This window comes from Lissotriton helveticus, chromosome 3_1 (assembly GCF_964261635.1).
Source record: "Lissotriton helveticus chromosome 3_1, aLisHel1.1, whole genome shotgun sequence".
Classification (NCBI taxonomy): domain Eukaryota; kingdom Metazoa; phylum Chordata; class Amphibia; order Caudata; family Salamandridae; genus Lissotriton; species Lissotriton helveticus.
In genome coordinates, this window is record NC_136061.1 from 228,351,618 (window position 1) to 228,373,272 (window position 21,655).

At 46.8% G+C, this 21,655-nt stretch overlaps 1 long non-coding RNA gene across 1 annotated transcript in view; it reads right to left on the reverse strand.

Annotated features, from left to right (window-relative positions):
* LOC144822320 (uncharacterized) overlaps positions 1 to 19,277 on the reverse strand; it is a 201,101-nt gene extending 181,824 nt beyond the window's left edge. Inside the window, exon 1 of the long non-coding RNA XR_013608599.1 lies at positions 19,184 to 19,277. This is a non-coding gene — a long non-coding RNA (uncharacterized LOC144822320). The remainder of the gene's footprint in view (positions 1 to 19,183) is intronic.
* Between the last annotated feature and the right edge of the window lie 2,378 nt (positions 19,278 to 21,655).

The window sequence follows — 21,655 nt, forward strand, 5'->3', positions numbered from 1 at the left end:
CAATGGAGTTGGTTTATTAAGGAGTTCCTTTAAATTTTGTGCCCTTTTATATGCGAATAGTGGTCGTTCATCAAATAATGTACCAAAATCCTTTTCAGCCAATAGGATCTCCCATCTCCTTGAAATTGTCCTTTTTATGTCCCTAGATGCAGTCGAATATTTGGAAACAAAAAACATTCTGGTGCTTGAAGTTTTAGTTTTCCTTTTTAGAAGTTGTATTCTCGGTGTTGTTTTAATTTTTTCTAGATGTGCCTCAAGTAGTTTTTTCGGGTAACCTCTGTCGAGGTATTTCTGTTTTTGTTCTTGTAAGCTCTTGTCACATTGTTCTGAATTAGAAGAAATTGTTAATTAACAGTTTGAATCTTGTGGATCCGAGGATTCAATTTACTCACAACGTAAGCAGCACAGCATTACCATTCTTAGATGTTCTTGTAGAAATCAAAGACGACTCCATTCAGACAAGATTATACAAAAAGGAAACAGATAAAAACACAGCGTTACTATATACTAGCTTTCACCCAGCCAGCTTGATAAACAATTTGCCAGTATCGCAGTTCATGCGGATCAAACGAATTTCTTCTAATTCAGAACAATGTGACAAGAGCTTACAAGAACAAAAACAGAAATACCTCGACAGAGGTTACCCGAAAAAACTACTTGAGGCACATCTAGAAAAAATTAAAACAACACCGAGAATAGAACTTCTAAAAAGGAAAACTAAAACTTCAAGCACCAGAATGGTTTTTGTTTCCAAATATTCGACTGCATCTAGGGACATAAAAAGGACAATTTCAAGGAGATGGGAGATCCTATTGGCTGAAAAGGATTTTGGTACATTATTTGATGAACGACCACTATTCGCATATAAAAGGGCACAAAATTTAAAGGAACTCCTTAATAAACCAACTCCATTGCAACAAGAATTGGTCCACAAAGGGACATCACGGTGCTTCAATTGCAAAAATTGTAATAATGTGATCACAGGTAACACTCTACTGCATCCTCGGACTGGAGAGAAAATCATGCTTAGACATTCGACAAATTGTGATTCTGAGCATGTTGTTTACTCAATTAAATGCCCATGTGGGCTGCTGTACATCGGTAAAACCGATAGAAAAATGAAGTTAAGACTTACTGAGCATAAGAGTCGGATACGCAATAATAACTTAACGTCACCGCTCACACAGCATTGGATTGAGAAAAAGCACAATATAGCTCAACTTCGCTTTCAAATCATTGAAATAGTACCCCAGAGACTGGGCATGGACAACGCTAAGATACTTCTGCAAAGAGAAGCTTTTTGGATCCGGAAATTACAGACAATGGTTCCCTTAGGATTGAATGACAAAATGGAGATGTCGTGTTTCCTTTAAGCTCAAGTTAAGAGACGTCTGCATGCACATAGACATATACATTAAATTTTTTTCACACAGTCCTAGAGCTCAAAGCATCTTTTCACACAGCAAAGGACACACTGAATGATCATGGGATTGTCCAGATAGGCATTGTGCTTCATTTGAATATAGTTTAGGAATAATGAGATGTAGAGAAATTGATATTGCTTGTTTAAATGCATATTGCTAACTTGTATATAGACTGTAAATAGGCAGGGATAAGACCATAGGTAAAAGATCCTTCAGATCTGAAAATTCGCATAAATCAATTAATAACGTTATATTATGAAGCGACTGTATGCAGATATTTCATTTGGCAATGTTGAAATTTAGATTGTTATTTGCACAAATATGGTGTATTAATTGCCCTGGACACCAAGGTTAAGGTATAACACACACGCATATTTAATTTACAGGTATGACTAAGGAAAGACTATGTATTCTCCTTAGGACGCTATATTTGCTCATATATATTTTTTTCGGTCGTATTTTTCAATTACTTCTTAATTGTTTCTAAAGCGCGTTTTTTACAACGTTCAAATGTTATCGCCACATATTTATAACTACAAAAGCTTATAAACATGGCGATTAGGTAGTCTGTTGTCTATACCTACTCTCTATCAACATGAGAGCTAAAAATAAAAGTAGGACTCATGTATCTGTTTGAGGTTCCGGTCGGTGAGCTAGACGACGGAGACACTTCCCTTAAAACAACATTTAGTTATCGGACGGTAAGCCCTGATACAGAGTTTCTAAAATTTACTCCGACGCATTTTTAGCGTGTTGAGAAATCATTACAGCCCCAATTTCTCTGTTTCACCAGTTTCGCGAGTGGAAACAGCAGCGAGATCGAAGCTTGAAATGTAGACTCGCAGGTAATGAGCCTCGATTATTTCTTGACTATTCTATTGCTCAAACACAAATGTATATTTGTGTACTGACGGAAGTCGTTTGTTTGATTCAGGTTTCCGCTACACATTCATGAGACTCATACAATACGCAGGTGAGCTCCAGAGTTCTGTTTATTTAAATTAAATGCATATGTATCTCCCCTTCCGGTTACATATATGTGTCAAACCCGCTTTTTTCATTTTGTTTCCCATAATGTAGAAACGCTATTAAACTCGTCTCTACAGGTAAAGCGCTATTTTTGTTCATTTTTTCAACCACTTTAATATTGAATAGGTCGCCACTATATACGAAACTTGACGAGTTTATACACCTTTGGTTTTACAGACGACTGCTCAAAACATTCATACAGACTATACACAGGATATACGCTACTTCTTATTATTTAGGTAAGCGTTGATAGTATATCTCGATGGTTTAAAGGTGCAACACTGCTTAGAACGAATGATTAATATTCTCCTTGTTTGTATCTTCCCTTTTTTCAGACCCCCGACGAAGGGGCTATTGCGCCCCGAAATGCATTGGGTTTTTTCTTTCATTTTTTGTTTGTTTTCTCTGTAAACCTGTGTTTTGAAAACTGTTGCGTTAGGCATTATTTTATGCTATTGTTATAAACATTTCATTGATTTACAAATGATATTGATGATGAATATTGTGGAAATGCAATAAATTTGTGGTATTATGATATGTTGAAATAAACAGAATGATATAAAGGAATACTATAAATTGTGTAGTGCGTGCTGGAGTCCTAGTGATTCACAGCACTGGGCCATATACATTGTTATTTTACTAGTGGGCAGGCACTAATCTGGTACAGCACACTTATCGCTTTAAACGCTTTGAACAGAACAGAAATCTGAGTGCAGCACCCTTCCTCGTTCATTGTAAACTTTAAATTAACATCAGTTAGGTTGATCCAAGACAGGAACTCAAGTAATGAGTCTTTCCCATTGGTCCAGATAAAAAAGATATCGTCTACATATCTGGACCAATGGGAAATGGACTCAAAAAAAGCAGCAATTTCATTGTCAATAAACTTACTCTCAAAATTCGACATATAAATTTTTTTGCAATAGATGGTGCAACCGATGCACCCATGCTTACTCCTTTAATCTCACGGCTACAGATTCTGTCCCATTTGCCAATCTAGTGTGTTGTGTTTGGTTGCGAGGGAGTGCTCTGCCCTGTGAACCTGGATGCTGAGTCCCTTTACACAGATCTCACTGGCGATGTCAGTGGACAAGTGGTGCATGGGGGTTTGTGACACACTGCGGGAGCTCTATATCAAAGATGAATGTATTACCTTGGCAGTGGCTGCTAAGATAGCGGCCACATCACCAGGGATGTAACAACGGCCCCCGCAATATGGGGCTCCCTGAGCTCGTGGGGACACTGTTCTTTTAATACATAATCCAAGTTGTTTTATTAATTTATTAGTGCTTCCTTAGTGTTCACCTATATTCTGTTTCAATACCCATTAGGGTTTAGCCTACATTATGATGTAAAATCATGGAACACCACTACGGTATTTACATGCTGTCATGGAATGTTACAGTCAGATTTGCATGTTTTCTCTCAGGATCAGCACGCCTGTATTCCACCTACGTGTGGGCCTTTTGATTGTTATTTACTTAATAAATAACTTCTTCTACAGACTGGTCTCCTGTCTTAACAATTTGGTGACGAGTAGTAAAGGAAGGCCCACAGCGGAACAACAGCTGTACTTCGAGATTGAAGATGGAACTCATCAATTAATCCACGTCATTGCCAGTATCAAGAATATCATAGTTTACATTTATTTGAAAATGATTGTTCAAGGTACAGTTTGAGAGCGCATTTAAAGGGAAATTTATTTCAGATAAAAGAGTTTATCTTTTAAAAGATATTTAAGAATTTTAATTATTACAGTTATTTGAACTGCTGTTGGAGGCACGTGAAGCTGTACACAAGATGTCTACGAGTGTGCGCGCTGCCTTGTGAGGTAACAGTGCTTCATCTGTGGATACCAAAGAGCATTTGAGCTTAATGGGACCCTGTAAGCACGCTACGTAAGTGAAACGCAGGAAGGTGCCACCATTTTGAAAGCATATTAGGCTAAACGTGAAGCAAATCTACATGTTCAAGAGTTTAATGAATATTGAACATTGCGCAGGAGAAATTAAGAAATCTGTAAGAGGAATAACTTGCAACTGAAATAAACCGAGTGGAAAGTACAGGACTTTAGATTAAAATTATTTAAAAAAGAAGAAACTTACAAGAATAATAAACTATAAATATCTAGCTATTTGTACATGAGTGAAGTAAAAGGGAACATCTTTAAAGAATAAAAAACAAGTGCAATCGCTAGGAGCATTGCAATTTGTGTTCCAGTATTTTTCTGACAGGAGCCAGGGAACCCACCTATGCGCTAGAAAAATTGGCATGGAGCATTTGAAAACTATTTAATAGCAATAGACATCAAGGAATATAATGCAGAGAGGAAAAAAGCGATAATGTTCTTTTTGCTAGGCAATGCAGGGCAAGAAATGTTTGACAGTTTGCCTGAATTTGAATATGCACCAGGACAGTTTATTCCTATGAATGGATATCAGTAGGTGGTTAAATGTATGGAAAAGCAGTTTTCTGAAGAACCAAACATAATAGCTGGCAGACATAAATGTGTCATTCGCAAACAATTAGAAGGTGAAAACATTGATGAATATATTACTGCATTAAGAGTTCTTGCCATGATATGTGAATTTTTTTGAAAAAAATATTTTTATTAACTTTGCAAGAAAAAGTGGTGATCGTCACAGTCATACAGTTCAAGACTTACAATTGTACCTTAGAGAAGTCAATCAAAGGAAAAGGGTTGTGTACCATTGATATTACTCATTACAGTTTAGCATTATACATTCATCAACATGGTTTGTCCATCAGCCCGGGTAGTTTGGGGGAGTTCGCAAATATGACCCCTATACTCATTCCAGTTGGACCATGTTAGACGGGGACCCTGAGGGTCGGCCGGGTACTGAGGGAGAGATCCCCGAGGGGGACCGTCTCCGGCGATCGTACAGACAAGTTACCTCCCTCCCCACAAACAGGCACCACACCAAGTTGAGTTCAATACTTTATATAAGGTTCGTAAGGCAAGGATATCAGCGATACAGGATATCTCGGACCCGGGGGTCCTCCCACTTCTAGTCTTTGTAGGGAAAGGGGGTAGCGGGACAGTCTTGGTACCGGATCGGTACAGGTAGTGGTAAGAGGCGAGCTCACAATCCTCGAGCTGGAGTGTCTGTGGATCGGGCCGCGGCAGCGCCAGCAGGCCAAGATGATAGTCTCACAAGGCAGAGGGCCGCGGCAGCGCCAGCAGGCCAAGACGATGGTTTCACGAGGCAGAGGGCCGCGGCAGCGCCAGCAGGCCAAGACGATGGCTTCACGAGGCAGAGGGCCGCGGCAGCGCCAGCAGGCCAAGACGATGGTTTCACGAGGCAGAGGGCCGCGGCAGTGCCAGCAGGCCAAGACGATGGTTTCACGAGGCAGAGGGCCGCGGCAGCGCCAGCAGGCCAAGACGATGGTTTCACGAGGCAGAGGGCCGCGGCAGCGCCAGCAGGCCAGTCACAGATGAGTTCTTCTCGGGTCTCTCGACTCCAGGATACAACTGGCTTCCTGGTCTGGCCCTGCCCCAGTTATAGGTCTGGTCCCCTTTGATGTCCGGACCCTCGCGCCTGGGGGGCCGGGAGGTCCGGGATGAGGGAGTCCAGACACCCAGCAGGGGGGTGGAGCCAGGGCCCAGGGCGGCCTGGGGTGATCGACACCTGGCGGAGGAGAGCCGTTGACGATTCCTTTCTCCCATTGACTCGCCAAGTGGTCACTCTGCCTCCTGGGGGGAGGTTGGTGCCTCGATGTCGGGCCCGGCCGGGCCCAGGGTGAGGGTCGAGTTGAGGCCACGCGGCCTCGTGCTGCAGTGCCCCAAGATGGCGGCTGGGCCGAGGCCGTGGTGTGGATGGTGACCCGGGCCAGCTGGGTCCGGAGCTGGTGTCTTGTGGGTGAGGGATTGCAGTGTACTTCGGGTGGTCGTCGGGGACTCTGGCTGGGGATGCAGGGGGAGCCAGGGTCCAGGTCCCATTGCGGGGAGGGGGGCAGCCCGACCATGCGGCCTGTCCAACATGCGTCCCCCCCCAGCTGAAGGCGGGGAGAGTCAGCCATCTTCCTGGGGACTCTCCTCGCTGAGGCGGAAAAAGCGTGACAGGCCGTCGGCGTTGGCGTGGTTCTGGCCTGGACGATGTTCTACCGTGAAGTCCATCCCCTGCAGGGAGATGGACCAGCGCAACAGCTTCGGGTTCTCCCCCCGCATTTGCATCAGCCATTGCAGGGGTCGGTGGTCTGTTTGCACCCGGAAGTGGGTGCCGAAGAGGTAGGGCCGGAGCTTCTTGAGTGCCCAGACTACGGCGAAGGCCTCCCTCTCAATGGTGCTCCAGCGCTGTTCTCGGGGCAGCAGGCGTCTGCTGATGTAGGCCACTGGTTGGTCGACCCCTTCGGCGTTGAGTTGGGAGAGGACGGCCCCCACACCATGATCGGAGGCGTCCGTCTGCACAATGAATTCCCGGCTGTAGTCGGGAGCCTGGAGCACGGGGGCCGTGCACATGGCGGCCTTCAGTCTCTCGAAGGCCGATTGGCAGTCCGGGGTCCAGTTGACGGTTTTGGGGCCCTTCTTGGAGGTGAGCTCTGTGAGGGGCCCCATGATGCTGCCATAGTCCTTCACGAACCGCCGGTAGTATCCGGTGAGCCCCAGGAAGGCCCGGACCTCCGTTTGGGTCGTAGGGGGTCGCCAGGCCTGGATGGCAGCAATCTTGAGTTGGAGAGGGGCCACCAGCCCGCTTCCCACTTGGTGTCCCAGGTAGGTCACGGACCCTTGGCCAACCTGGCACTTGCTGGCCTTGATGGTGAGCCCGGCTTGCTGGAGGGCGTGTAGAACCTCCCGCAGGTGGCGGAGGTGGTCGGTCCACTGGTGGCTGTACACAGCAATGTCGTCCAGGTAGGCGGCGCTGAAGTCTTCCAGGCCCGCCAGTACCTGGTTTACCAGCCGTTGGAACGTTGCCGGGGCGTTTTTCATGCCGAAGGGCATTACTTTAAAGTGGTAGTGCCCGTCCGGGGTAGAGAAGGCGGAACGTTCTTGGGCCCTAGGGGTGAGGGCGATCTGCCAGTAGCCCGCTGTTAGGTCGAAGATGCTCAGGTAGCGGGCGGCCCCCATCCGGTCAATTAGCTCATCTGCCCGGGGGATGGGATGAGCGTCGGTCCTGGTAACTGCATTCAGCCCCCGATAGTCCACGCAGAACCGGAGCTCAGGGGCAACGCCCGGGGCGGCTGCTTTGGGAACCAGGACGACTGGGCTCGCCCAGGGGCTGTCTGAGGGTTCGATCACTCCCAGGGTCAGCATTTTGGACACCTCGGTCTGGATGCAGTTGCGCACCCGATCGGGTACGCGGTATGCCCGGTGTCGAATAGGAGGGCTGTCCCCGGTGTCCACATCGTGAAGGCACCAGGGGGTGACTCCGGGGGTGAGGGAGAACAGGGAGGCGAACCGCCTCAGGAGCGTTTGGCAGTCTTGCCGTTGCTCCGGGGACAGGGCCTCGGAGAGCTGGACCCCTTCCACTGAGCCATCCCGTTCGAGGACCCTCAGTAAGTCCGGAAGGGGTTCGGAGTCTTCTTCTGTCCCATTATCGGTAGCCATCAGGAGGCTGAGTTCGGATCGCACAAAATGGGGTTTGAGCCTGTTGGCATGGAGGACCCGTAGGGGGTTCCGGGCAGTCTCCATGTCGATTAAATAGGTGACGGGCCCCTTGCGTTCGATCACCTTGAAGGGCCCGGACCATCTGTCTTGGAGTGCACAGGGTTCAACCGGGGACATCACCCAGACCTGTTGTCCTGGTTCGAACTCAATGGAGGACGTGTGCTGATCGTACCACCTCTTCATGTCCTCCTGACTGGCCTCGAGATTGGCTTTGGCGGTGTCTCGGAACCGCCGGGTCTGGTTGCGGAGAGCCAGGAGGTACCTGTAGATGTCCGGGGGAGTTTTCTGGGGGGGCTGCTCCCAACCTTCCTTGACTAGGCTGAGGGGGCCCCGGACGGGGTGCCCGTACAGGAGTTCAAATGGGCTGAAACCGAGGGATTTCTGCGGGACCTCCCGATAGGCAAACAGGAGGCATGGAAGTAGCACGTCCCACTGGCGTCGAAGGGGTTCTTCTAGGCCCATAATCATTCCTTTGAGGGTGCGGTTGAACCTCTCAACCAGTCCGTTTCCTTGCGGGTGATAGGGGGTCGTGAATTTGTAGGTGACCCCGCATTGTTGCCAGAGAGACTTCATATATTTGGAGATAAAGTTCGTGCCCCTGTCACTGACGACCTCCCGGGGGAACCCCACCCGGGAGAAGATCCCCATCAGAGCTCGGCCCACCACGGGGGCCGTCACAGTCCGAAGAGGGATGGCCTCGGGGTAGCGGGTGGCGTGGTCTACTAGGACCAGGATGAACCGGTGTCCTTGGGCTGTTCGAGGGTCGAGGGGCCCCACAATGTCTATTCCCACTCGTTCAAACGGGGTGGTGACGACCGGAAAGGGTTGTAAAGGTGCTTTGATTTTTCGGCCACTTTTTCCGCTGGCCTGGCAGGTGGGGCAGGCCTTGCAGTGGTTGGTGACATCCTTTCGCATTTGGGGCCAGAAAAAATGGGTCACCAGGCGGTCGTAGGTTTTATCCTGTCCCAGGTGTCCGGCAAGGGGGACATCGTGGGCTAAGTTCAGGAGGAAGTCTCGGAAGCGAAGGGGCACCACCAGCACCCGACTGGCTCCTAGTTCTGCAATTTTCTGCTCGCTGTAGAGCAGGTCTTGGTCCCAGTAGATCCAGTGGGCCCCCGAGGTATCCCCTGTGCTCTGGGCCAGGGCTTGCTGCCGGAGTCCTTCGAGAGAGGGACATGTTTTCTGTTCGGCCCGGAATTGTTCCTGAGTGGGGCCTCCCTCCTGACGCCATTGTGCCAGGTCAGGGACGTCCCGAAGCTGGTCGGATCCTTCTTCTGTTTGGGTCAAGGGACTGGCTTCTGGGGCGGCCTCCTCTGGGATGAGCGCGGGAGGAGGTTCCGGCCACTCGGGCTCTTCTAGACTGGGGACCGCGCGGGCGGTCATGGACCGGGTCGTGACGCAGACCCATTCGGGGAGGCCGAGCATCCCCAGGTGTTCCCTCCGTTCGACAGCTGCCCAGGGAGAGCTTTCGAGGTCGTTTCCTAGGAGGCAATCCACGGGGGCATCATCGCGGACCGTCACCTTTAACATCCCCGTTACTCCTCCCCACTCGAAGGGGACGCAGGCCATGTGGCACAGGCTTTCGGAATTGTCTGCTGAGCGGACAGGGCAGAGAATGTTCGGCAGGATTTGGTCTGGAGTGACGAGATGGCGTCGGACCGCCGTTACACTGGCCCCGGTGTCGCGGAGGGCTCCCGCCCGGCGGCCATTAATGTTGACCCATTGACTGTACTTCTGCGTGTTGGCGGGAAGGGGGGCCCGCGGAATCATCTCTCTCTCCCCTAAGCAGGCCAGTGCCATGGCGGCGGGAGCCCATTCAGAGGGGTCGGTCTCGTACTCTTCTTGGTCTTCCGGGACTAGTTCTTCCCCTAGGGCGGCCGCTGCGACCTGGCGGGGGGTAGTGTTCGGATTCTTTGGGCAGTTGGGATCACTGGCGTAGTGGCCGGGTCGCAGGCATCTGTGGCACATAACGTGGGCCCGAAAACCGGCCCGGATGGCAGGGCTTCCTCGGCCGACCGGGGTCGAGGGGCTCCTGGGGGGTGACGAGGGACCGGGGTCTCTCCCCCGACTCTGGCCTCCTCCTCCTCCTCGGGGGCGATGGGGCCCTGGGTACGGTCTGGATGATTCGCTGGGTCCGTTCCGGCCAACTCGGGTGCTTTCCCACCGGTCGGCTTCGGCGGCGAGTTGTCGAGGTTCGGTTAGCTTACTGTCCAAGAGGTGTTGGCGGAGCTCCACGAAGCAGTTGTTCGACAGGTGCTCCCATACGATAAGGTCAAAGAGTTGTTCGTAGGTGGTCACTTTGTTGCCCTTGATCCACCCCTCGAAGGCTCGGCTAAAGAAGTTCACGTACTCCACCCAGGTTGTACCCGGAATCCGTTTGCAGTCGCGGAACCGTTGGCGGTACATCTCAGGTGTGAGCCCGTATCGAGTGAGGAGGGCGGCCTTCATGTGGTCGTAGGATGTCATCAGCTGGTCCGGGAGTTGCAGCAGGGCGTCCCGCCCTTCGTTGACAAACCTCCCCCATAATCCGGCTCCCCAGTCGCTTCGGGGAATCCGGTGGGAGGTCATTGCCACCTCATAGGCTTTAAACCACTGCTGTATATCATCGTTCTTGTGGTATTCCCGGATGACATCTTTGGGGATGTGAACCTTGGGCTCGGTAGAGGCAGGCAGGGTCGGTCGTTCGGGGAGCCCGAGGTCTTTATTCTGTTTCTGGATCTCCAGTTCTTTGAGATTGCGCTCATGTTCGTACGCTAGTTTCTTTTCCTCTAGCTCTCTCTGTTTTTGCTTCTCTTCTCGCTCCTCTCGGAGCCGTAAGTGTTCCAGAGTTATTTTTTGTTCCGCCAGCTTGAGTTCCCCATCCAAGCGAAGTCGGGCTAGTTCTAACTCGTGGAGTCTGCTTTTTTCTCTTTCTCGGATCTCTTCCAGGGAGAGACCCGCTCTTCTTTCTTCAGTTGGTGCGGGGCTCGTCTCGGTTGTTTGTGTTCGGGGTACGGCCGTACCCGTTTCCGCCCAAGCTTCTAGGGCTCGTTTGAAGTCTTCCTTCGTGCTCAGACCTGTGGTTGGGAGACCAAGTTCTATGCAATATTGCTTCAGTTCTCGGTGGTTGTAGTCTTCCAATTTTTCCATCTGGAATTTCTCCGTTGTTCCGCTCTCTGTTGTCATGGTGGTCGTGTGCCGTGGGTCGAGTGACTTTCTGTACGATTATGCGTAGGTTCGGATCCCGTCGCTGGCCACCAATGTTAGACGGGGACCCTGAGGGTCGGCCGGGTACTGAGGGAGAGATCCCCGAGGGGGACCGTCTCCGGCGATCGTACAGACAAGTTACCTCCCTCCCCACAAACAGGCACCACACCAAGTTGAGTTCAATACTTTATATAAGGTTCGTAAGGCAAGGATATCAGCGATACAGGATATCTCGGACCCGGGGGTCCTCCCACTTCTAGTCTTTGTAGGGAAAGGGGGTAGCGGGACAGTCTTGGTACCGGATCGGTACAGGTAGTGGTAAGAGGCGAGCTCACAATCCTCGAGCTGGAGTGTCTGTGGATCGGGCCGCGGCAGCGCCAGCAGGCCAAGATGATAGTCTCACAAGGCAGAGGGCCGCGGCAGCGCCAGCAGGCCAAGACGATGGTTTCACGAGGCAGAGGGCCGCGGCAGCGCCAGCAGGCCAAGACGATGGCTTCACGAGGCAGAGGGCCGCGGCAGCGCCAGCAGGCCAAGACGATGGTTTCACGAGGCAGAGGGCCGCGGCAGTGCCAGCAGGCCAAGACGATGGTTTCACGAGGCAGAGGGCCGCGGCAGCGCCAGCAGGCCAAGACGATGGTTTCACGAGGCAGAGGGCCGCGGCAGCGCCAGCAGGCCAGTCACAGATGAGTTCTTCTCGGGTCTCTCGACTCCAGGATACAACTGGCTTCCTGGTCTGGCCCTGCCCCAGTTATAGGTCTGGTCCCCTTTGATGTCCGGACCCTCGCGCCTGGGGGGCCGGGAGGTCCGGGATGAGGGAGTCCAGACACCCAGCAGGGGGGTGGAGCCAGGGCCCAGGGCGGCCTGGGGTGATCGACACCTGGCGGAGGAGAGCCGTTGACGATTCCTTTCTCCCATTGACTCGCCAAGTGGTCACTCTGCCTCCTGGGGGGAGGTTGGTGCCTCGATGTCGGGCCCGGCCGGGCCCAGGGTGAGGGTCGAGTTGAGGCCACGCGGCCTCGTGCTGCAGTGCCCCAAGATGGCGGCTGGGCCGAGGCCGTGGTGTGGATGGTGACCCGGGCCAGCTGGGTCCGGAGCTGGTGTCTTGGGGGTGAGGGATTGCAGTGTACTTCGGGTGGTCGTCGGGGACTCTGGCTGGGGATGCAGGGGGAGCCAGGGTCCAGGTCCCATTGCGGGGAGGGGGGCAGCCCGACCATGCGGCCTGTCCAACAGACCATATACCAACCCATTTCTGTGGGCATCCCCTGGCATGATATGTGAATTTAATGATATGGTGGACATCTTCATCAGAGACCAATTTGTGTTTCATTGTTATTCGAAAACTGTACAGGAACGGTTGTTGGCATGTAGGAATCCAATGTTACAGGAAGTGATAGACATTGCCAAAGGGATAGAACGCTCTTTACTGTCAACAATAGAAATTACAAAAGAAAGTATGCATACTACTAATTTGCATTACAGGACAAGAAACGATATTAACAGAGGACTGGTGATAGAAACAAAGGTGGAAGGTAAAACTTGCAAGTGTTACAGATGTGGTTCAAAAAAACACTTAGCAGACTTTCAGGGATGTTCGACTATCGGAAAGAGATGTGTTAAATGTCGTAAAATGGGTCATTTTGCTTCATTGTGTAAAAACTCCAAAAATAGTTCTACTAACAAGGTAAAGGTAAACTCTATTGAGTAGTATGATGAAGAAATATGCTCAAACATAGTAATAACTGTAGATGCTCCAGAAGGCAGTATTAAAGCACCTCTAGGAAAAGTGTTTATTGGTAAAATTTTATTACAAATAATGGCGGATTCTGGTTCACCCATAACTATTATTTCAGACACAACTTAACAAGTTGTGGCATAATTTGGAACTGCAAGAGACAGATGTGAACACAAAAGCTTTTGGGGATTTTTAAATCAAAATGGTTTGGTTTTTTAAAGATACACTTAATTTCAAAGTAAGAATTATTGAAACAAAAATATATGTGGCAAAAAAGGTCGCAATATAGGGGGATGGAAAGACTTAGCCAAACTTGGTGTTATTCGTATTGTATTGGACGAAAACTTATGTAGATTGCATAGGTTTGTCAGATGATCAGTTGCCATTAGGCGTTGTTTTGAGCAAAAATAAAGACGTTTTTCAAGAGCACATAGGGTGTGTTAAAGGCTTAGAACATAAAATCAAGCTAAAGGAAAGTGCTTTTCCAGTAACACATAAAGTCAGCCCAGTTCCATTAATGGTGAAGAAGGAACATAATATTTTGTTGGAAAGACTTTGTGAGGAAGGTGTCATTGAGGCCACAGAGTCTTCTGAATAGGTTTCTGCCATCGTCGTCACAAAAAAAAAAAATGGGGACATCAGGTTGTGTGCTAACTTAAGATCTTTAAATAAAAATATTGTGGTAGATTGCCATCCTTTGCCCAAGATACAAGAGATTTTAGCATCTACGTCAGCATCAAAAAGTTTCTCTTTGATATATCTCAAGTCAACATATCACCAAATTAAGTTAGCGGAAGAATCTAAGGATCTCACTACTTTTGTGACTCTATTTGGAGCTTACAGGTATGTGAGATTACCATTTGGTCTAGCTTCTGCTGCTAGCGTCTTTCAAAAATTAATGGACATAATTTTTAAAGACACAAAAGGTGTGGGAAAAGTTTCTAGACAACATTTTAGTGCATGCAGAAACTGTTAAGGAACATAATGAAATATTAGATGTTGTTTTGACCATTCTCAAAGAGAAAGGAATGAGAGAAGCATCAAAACCTAGAGACAAAGAAACATTAAAGTCATCAAAGTCATTCATGGGTCTAAGTGAATATTATTCTTGCATCATTGCGGGATATGTAGATATAGTTGAACCATTGCGCAACTGAGTGGAATAAAGAGCAATATTGTACTTTTGAGGCATCTAAAAAAGATATAGTTGAGGCCCCAACACTGATGCAAATAAGAAAAATATAATAACTGTGGATGCCAGTGCAGTAGGCATTGGAGCAGTTTTCAACCAAAAAAAAAAGAGACAAGGAGTATACTATTGGGTACATTTCGAGAAGACTTACACATACACAAAGATTTTACAGCACTATTGAATGTGAAGCTCTAGGTTACATTTGGGCTGTGGAAAAGCTTAAAATGTGTTTGTGGGGTAAGGAGTTTGAAATCATAATGGACCATAAACCTTTAATTTACATGATGGATGGATGTGGAAGAGGTAATGGTAAAGCGTCATCTAGGTTGGTAAGACTCATGGCAAAATTACAAGAGTTTAATCAAAATGAAACCCATTCCATGAAGCTTAAACTGCTGTGCAGACTGTCTTTCGAGATTACAATTCATTGATTGTGAGGAAGAGAGTATAGAAGACATGGAGTGTGTAGTAGCACCTATTGATGCTACCATTCTGAATGAGGGAACGATTACAGAAAGTTAACGAGTAGAAACACAAAATAAGGATCGCACATTACAAAATGTGAAAGAATATGTAACTGGTAAATGGCCACCATTCAAAAACTTAAACCAAGAACTGAAATGTTATCAACAAGTGTCTAACTGTTGAAAAGGATTTATTAATGAGGCATGTTTTTTTTTTACCACCATATCTACTAAGCAAAAATGATTATCTTTGGTTCTTAGAGGACATTCAGGATCTTCTGCTACTAAGAACATTTTAAGGAATTATTATTGGTGGCCAGGGATCAATGCCAATGCTAATTTACATGTAGACTACTGGGTTGAATGCTTAAACGCAGATAAACACTAGAAGATAAGCAAAAATGAAATGCAATTGGTTGAAATACCCAAGGGACCTTGGTCCACAGTTGCTATTGATGTTTTAGGCCCATTCAAAATTTTAGATAGCGATTGTGAATTTTTGGCTGTCCTACAAGACTATTATTCAAAATGGATTCATTAAGATTGTATACCAAATATAACCACAGAGATCAACATTGAATTTTTAAAAATATTTTTTACAATAGAAGCACAACCCAAAATAATTGTATCAGACAATGGTACACAGTTGGTTTCTACTAAAATGTGCACATTTCTAAAAATGTTGGGAAGTAGACAAGAAAAAACACCTTTGTATAGTCCATCTTCAAATGGACAAGTAGAACGTGTCAACAGATTTCTGAAGGAAGGTGTACAATTAGCCATTGTATCACATTTACCTGTAAAAGAACATATATACGAGAAAGTAAATAGTTTCAATAATACAGGAAATAGTATCACAGGTAATACACCCTTTTATTTAATGCGTGGAAGGATGTGTAACACTATTCTCACAGCTAAGAATGACGGAGTGTACTGTATTAAGGATAAAGATGTTAATGTTCAGGGAAAGATCATTAAAAGACAGAAGTTAACAAAAAGATATCATGATGTGAGTCACAAAGCGAAAAACAAATCTATTGGGAAAGGTGACTGGGTTATCATTAAAAAACCAGTGAAAGTACAGAAAGGTGAATCAAAATTCCCCAAACCGTTCAGAGTGATTGAAGTATCAAGTGGAGCTGTCAATTTAGGGGTCAAGGGATGGTGGTGTAAAACTGATGTAATAAGTTTAAAATCAAGGCCAAGAAGAAATTCCCCTGTCTAATAAGTTTGATGGAGATGTTGAAAATGAACTTAATGTATGGGATTGTTATGAACAATGATTGAACAATAGTAATTCATGCTCAGAAGAAGAACAGAGTAATGTCAATAATGGATTCTTCGGAAGCATCATTTGCACGGTGCTTAACTTCTTCAGTTGAGGTTTCAGAAGAATCTGATTCGTTTTCACATTCTCAGAATATTACTCTTGTAAAGGAAAATTTAGAGAATTGTAGAACGGGATTGATTGACAATGAGTCTTTACAAACTACAACACATTTAAACAGTTTGATTTCAGGAAAAAGGGAAATTAAACCACCCAAACGATTTGAAGATTGTCTGATATTGACATTGTTTTATTTAAATGGAAAAGGATGGAGATGTTGTACATTTGTCTTTTAAAACATTATCCAAGTTGCATGTTTTGCATGTTTTCTCTAAGGATCAGCACGCCTGTATTCCACCTGCGTGTGGGCCTTTTGTTTGTTATTTACATAATAAATAACATCTTCTTCATACCGGTCTCCTGTCTTAATAGACACCCTCTGGCACTGTGCACAGGCATCTGGAAGCTGGCCTGAGACAGGCCCAGACTGGCAGTACCAGGCACTTGCCTGAGAGGCAGGAAGGGTGGGGGGGCGGTTCTGTTACAGGGGGGCTGATTTTGTTATTTCTGGATCTATTTTACAGCAGGTCACCCAGGCCATCACTCAATTCCAGCCTCTAGAGGGTGTTTGCCCACAGCGTCAATGCAGGCTTTAGCTGTAGTGGCACTGGGGTCAAACTAAGCACCGTCGTCCCTCTTTTATTTCCAAGTCAGTCTTCACGGTAATAAAAAAGAGACAACGTCAGTCGCTCTGTGCTCACTTATGCAGTAGCAGATGGAACAAACTGTAGCGGAGCAGATGTCCAGTCTGACGCTGAAGAAGGTAATTGGATTTGCTTGTTTTGCAGCTTGAAAGGTACTCGTTCAGTAGGCTGCCTGAGTAGAAGTTCTTGCGTCTGGCTTAATGAACGGGTACGCACAACAAGGCAAGTTCGAGCACCAGGATGGCCGGATCCTGTGTTGTGTCATACCAGCAAAAGGTTATCAGTCACAATTATTTATACTGAGGAGCTTAGCGTGCCTCCACACCGAGTTAGCCCGGCTAAGTGTTACAAACACACTTGTAAGGCCAGGAGAGAACTCAGATGCAGCCTGATCACCTCTGTTTCCTCCTTCAAAAATAAATTAAACATGGTAATATTTACATGGGTGTTTTTCAAAGGCCGCACAAAGTCGGCCGGCATCTTATGTTGTGTCGCAACAATTGGCAGGCGTGCTTCTTCCGGTAAAAACTCTGCACACCTTTCTGGATAATAAAGGGGACTTCATGCTAAGGACGGCAGGTTGAAGTAAGTGGTGGAAATGTTTAACTTTTTGAACAACACCACTGCTTCACAGGCCATAACATTGAGCCAAATACAGATTCAGGTGCAAACCACTAGTCAATAAGTGCATCATGTAAGGTACGAGTTGGGTGTGTTTGCTTTTCCAGCCATTGGTGTGTGCCTTTAGTGGTGAGAGCCTACCTGCTGCCTCCTTTCACTGAACTGGTTCTGGCTGGATCATCTAACTAAATTTTCAAAAGCTCAGGTGGGAGATGAACCTGGGGTCGAGGCCCCTTGTTCTGCACTTCTGCCGCTCTGCAGTACAGCATGAGCCTTCATCCAAAACCTGGCCATACTATTCCAAGTGCCACGTCCAAGTGTTGACAGCTCAGTGTTAAGGAGCCGAGTCACAAGAGCCTGTCTACTTGTCCAGGAGTACTCTCTGCGACTCTGCTGTCCTGCCTGTACACACCCTTCACCACGTTTCCTAATTTCTATCTGCCTTCGTCAGACTGCCCAGTAATGCACACACTTCAAATGAAAAATGCAAACATAAGCAATTTATACTAGTCTTTACACTGCAGGAGACCTTCTCCTATCAACCTGAGAAAACTCAAGGTCATCATTAACAGTAGAGGAACGGTTATTTTTTTTAACAAAAAGTATGGAAACTGTTTTGATAAAATAAAAAAGCTTTGGAACATCCTTCGAGTTAGATCCCTATCCCCCACTTCGATTCTGAAATGAAAAAATATACTTGGATTATACAAAAGGAGGAAGATCTACAAGAAAGTGCTGCAGTGCACAGATACAGTGAGAAAAGTGATCCCAGCACGCATATATTCAAACAAGAAACAAAATAGTAGGTTAAATCATGGAAACATAAACAATTGATGATGTACACTGTTATTTAATCACAATGAACCCACAGAAACATAATTCATACAAATGGTATCACTTATTCTAATAGCATTAGTGCCCCAAATGGGTGAAGGGGGAAGTGAAGGAGAGAGGGAGTGCGCTGGGGATTTAAAGTGCAAATAGATAGGTAATATACAGTGTAGGTCATGTAATCCTCATCAGACGGAATCAATATACGGCTTCTCTGTGAGCCAAGGCAAATGCAATTAATGCAACAGATGACATCAGTTAACATAACCATGCTTAGAAAGCCTTCGTAAACATATTGTGCTGAAGCGCAAGCTGGCCGGTTTAAAAGCTGTCGACGTTTCGACCCCATGGCATCATCGGTAGCTGAGAAACCTTGGAGGGTGTCTTCCTCAGGACAAAAGGGTGATGAGGAGGTGGGGGGCATCTAAGACATGAAACAAAAGGGACTTAGTGGTCTGGACAAAGAAAATGAATTTCAGGAAATAGGCAGAGAGGAAAAAAATGGTTTACCGTGGAATGGATTCACGGCGGGATTACCATGGTCACATGGGCACGTGGGCTCCACAGTGGAAAGGACGAATTTGCATACAAATGACCAGTAGCAGAAAAATTCATCAAAATTACAAGTGGTGGCGGGCTCAGCAGCCTCGAGCGTTGTATCATAACGAGGGCTGAACTGTCAAGAAAGAGCATGAGCTTACGTAGGGGGAATAACTGACTGGTCCCCTCGTGGAAAATTCAAACAAATGGCCTCCGAAGTTGGCCTGCCCAAACGCATCAATCTAAGAATAAAACCAAAATAAAAACAAGACCCAGTGTGTTAGGGAACTAACAACTTCCCGGTTGGCGCAGCAGAAGCTGTCAAACCGGTGGGGTGTCAAGGAATTACCTGAGGGCGGAAATCAGGGTCGTCTGATAAATTCGGTCGTTACTGTGGGTAGAAGGAAAAAGTTGCATCAAGTCAGGCTGAGTGGCCGGGATGCACGGTATGTCAAAAAAGCAGGGGGAGTGTGTCAGAGGTGAAGCGGATTAATAAATTGCTCTTACCGTGTCACCAGAATCCATGAAATGGGGAAAGGACCGGATGGAAACACACAGGCGGCTTATAACATCCAAGCGATCCGCGTGTGCACGTAGTACCACGTAGGTTGAAGACGTGCCGCAGTGTAAGGTGTGTAAGTGAGGAAAGACTTCTGGCCGCAGCTCGTGGGAAGCGACCGAAGCAAGACAAAAGAAAAGCATCAATTGGGAGAAACATCCCAAGTATGTTGCAAAGGTGGAATAAAGGATGAATCCAAACTCGCATAAAAGACGGCAGGTGGGGGGAGCCAGGGTGCATCTTGCAAATAAACATGGACGCTTTCGAAGTGAGCACCAGGCCTGATTCAATGGGAGAGGATATCTTGTGGGGATAAAAACTATGAGTCACATGGAGACGCGGCGAATACTTAGAGGACAATAATAACAAGCATTTACAATGCAACGGTTTTGCCTTTGGAAAAGTTAGAGCTATTGGCATTGTAAATGACAATTTTTTTATTTATGTTTTCTTTTTGAAAACGATAAATAAATTGCATTGTCATTTACAATGCCAATAGCTTAATCTCTCGCAAATGCCACACACACCCACACCCACAGAGCCCCCCACACACACACACACACAGAGCCCCCCCACACACCCACACAGAGCCCTCACACACACTGTGAGCCTCCCCACACACTCAGACAGAGCCCTCCACACACCCACACAGAGCCCCCCCACACACCCACACAGAGCCCCCCCACACAGAGTCCCCCCACACAAGTCGGTACTATGTAGCTGCCTTTATACTTTAGTTCCTCTATCCCCAAAGTGCACTACCTCTACCTGCTAATGTAAACCACCCAGTTTGATCTCTGCCTCGTTTCCCCTCATTCATTCCACTACTCTCTTCCATCCACAAGCCCTCCACCCAGACTCTCAAAATTTTAAAGCGATTGACACCATCTCTGGCGTTCAGTAACAACTCTTTTTGATCTTCCTTATCTGACAAAAACGTTTCCAATCCTACAAGCTTGAAATATGTTCAGAATTACATTTTTCCCCTACTATTGTAGCGCCACAAACATCACAACAGTAAACCTCTACAGTTCTTACAGGGCACCGTTGAGGCATACTCCGTCAGTATATGTGGTGAAGCTTCAGATACTACGGGCGTGCTGCCAGGTGTATGAGATTTTTACTGGCACCGTGGGGAGGGAGGTTACAGAGTACACATTTAGGAACATTGTGCTCTGAGACTGTACACCAATGCAGCTGAAGAAGGGCGCACGTTGTATCAGTCGACTCACTGACGTGACCTTTAGCACTCTAAGCTCCATGGAGACAGAAGAAGGACAATGTGAGCAACCTGTGTGTGCAGTTTCTAAACTGCCACTATGGCCTGGCAAAATAAACCTTTTGCCAGGCACTTATCTTCCTTCTTAATACATAGAAGTCAAGCCCAGGGTAAGACCTTGACAGCCCCGAGGATGGATTGTGTGGCAACTGTGGCAAATCCATAATTATGTGAAAAATGCGGCTGCCACCTAAATACATAATTCCAGTAGCCCTGCCTATAATATTCTAGTTCTTGACTTTATTAATAAAAATAAGTTACACAAAGTGAATGTCTGGTTTCAGTACATCTTTCAATGCTGGTGCCTTCTCTGTTTCTGAAAGTGACCTATTCTCATAATATACTAGAAATGAATCCAGAAAAATTAGCCCAATTGCACAGTATCACACAATGAGTGATTTTTACAGAAACTGGGTTATGAACTTCGGTTTCTCTGCCCAATATGATCTAATATGAATATGGCAACAATGTGCTAACATATTATTTTGGGGATTTTGGCTCACTTTTGGGGTTCACAAAAACACAAGCCAAACAATTGTGTGGTGACGCGTTTGTGTCCTGTGCTATTTTTTTTAATTTTTTGCCTGTTACTGTTTTGCATCAGAAAAGAAACATTGTTTGCATTTTCCAGATGCAGAACAGCATCGGTAACAAGCGTGGCATAGTCAAAAGGTCGGGTAATGTTTCTGAAAGACGGGACACATTGGCTTTGCCAATTCTTGTTTTAAAAGATGCTAAAGCCGCTGCCCTTTGTCAAGAAAGAAGAGTAAAACGTCAGTAGGTATGCAGAGTGTAATACGATCTGACGCTTGACTATAGAGGAGTGAAATCCACCAAAAAGGCAACAGACAGGCATTCCCTTGATCCCTCGTCTGACTTTGCGGACGTGGAAAAAATGAAGAAAACATATATTCCAATAGAAAATCGTCAAAAATAAGGTTTTGTGAGTGACATTTAAGTTTCCGGAGGCACACGTCGGCACATTGATTGATGTATTTAAGTGTTTTGTGCAGTACCGAATCTTGTCCTCTTTCGGTTGTCGTGTCTTAGTCTACGGACTGAACCTGGCGGTGCCGCGGCGCCGTTTGTCGATGTTATTGAGTTTGACGAGTCCGGGCAGGAGTTGGCATACCCTGCTGGA